Source organism: Myotis davidii, unplaced genomic scaffold, assembly GCF_000327345.1.
Source record: "Myotis davidii unplaced genomic scaffold, ASM32734v1 scaffold56, whole genome shotgun sequence".
Classification (NCBI taxonomy): Eukaryota; Metazoa; Chordata; class Mammalia; order Chiroptera; family Vespertilionidae; genus Myotis; species Myotis davidii.
Window position 1 is genome coordinate 166,030 of NW_006287458.1, and position 628 is coordinate 166,657.

The window sequence follows — 628 nt, forward strand, 5'->3', positions numbered from 1 at the left end:
GGGGGGAGGAAGGGGGGGCGGATAAGAGATCAACCGAAGGACTTGTATGGATGCATATAAGCATAACCAATGGACAGAAGACACTTGGGGGTAGGGGAGGCCCGGGGACTGTCAAGGGCGGGGGGAAAAAGGAGACATATGTAATACCCTTTGTAATACTTTAAGCAATAAAACAATTTTAAAAAAAATAAACTTCCAGCATGTTGACGTTTGTACATATGTGCTTTTAAAAAATATTTTTATTGATTACAGAGAGGAAGGGCGAAAAAGAGAGAGATAGAAACCTCAATGATGAGAGAGGATCATTGATTGGCTACCTCCTGCAAGCCCCCTACTGGGGATGGAGCCTGCAGGCCGGGTATATGCCCTTGGTCTGAATCCACACCGGGGCCCTTCCTCAGGCCAACGCTCTATCCACTGAGCCAAACCGGCTAGAGCAGACTATGTCATTTAAGGTTTTGGGAGCCGCCCCCGTTTTCCAGGCGGAGAAATTGAATGTCAGGCAGGACACGCGACACGAAAAAGCTAGAGCCGCAATGCAGAGCGAGTGTTCATTTGCAAACCCCGCAGCTGCGCGCCAGGGTCCTCCTCAGAGCCACCCGCACCTCCTTGTTGCGCAGAGTGTACA

At 50.2% G+C, this 628-nt stretch overlaps 1 protein-coding gene across 1 annotated transcript in view; it reads right to left on the reverse strand.

Annotated features, from left to right (window-relative positions):
• The window catches only part of LOC107182383 (olfactory receptor 10T2-like), a 26,120-nt gene that overhangs the window by 10,748 nt on the left and 14,744 nt on the right, over positions 1 to 628 (reverse strand). The window lies entirely within an intron of this gene.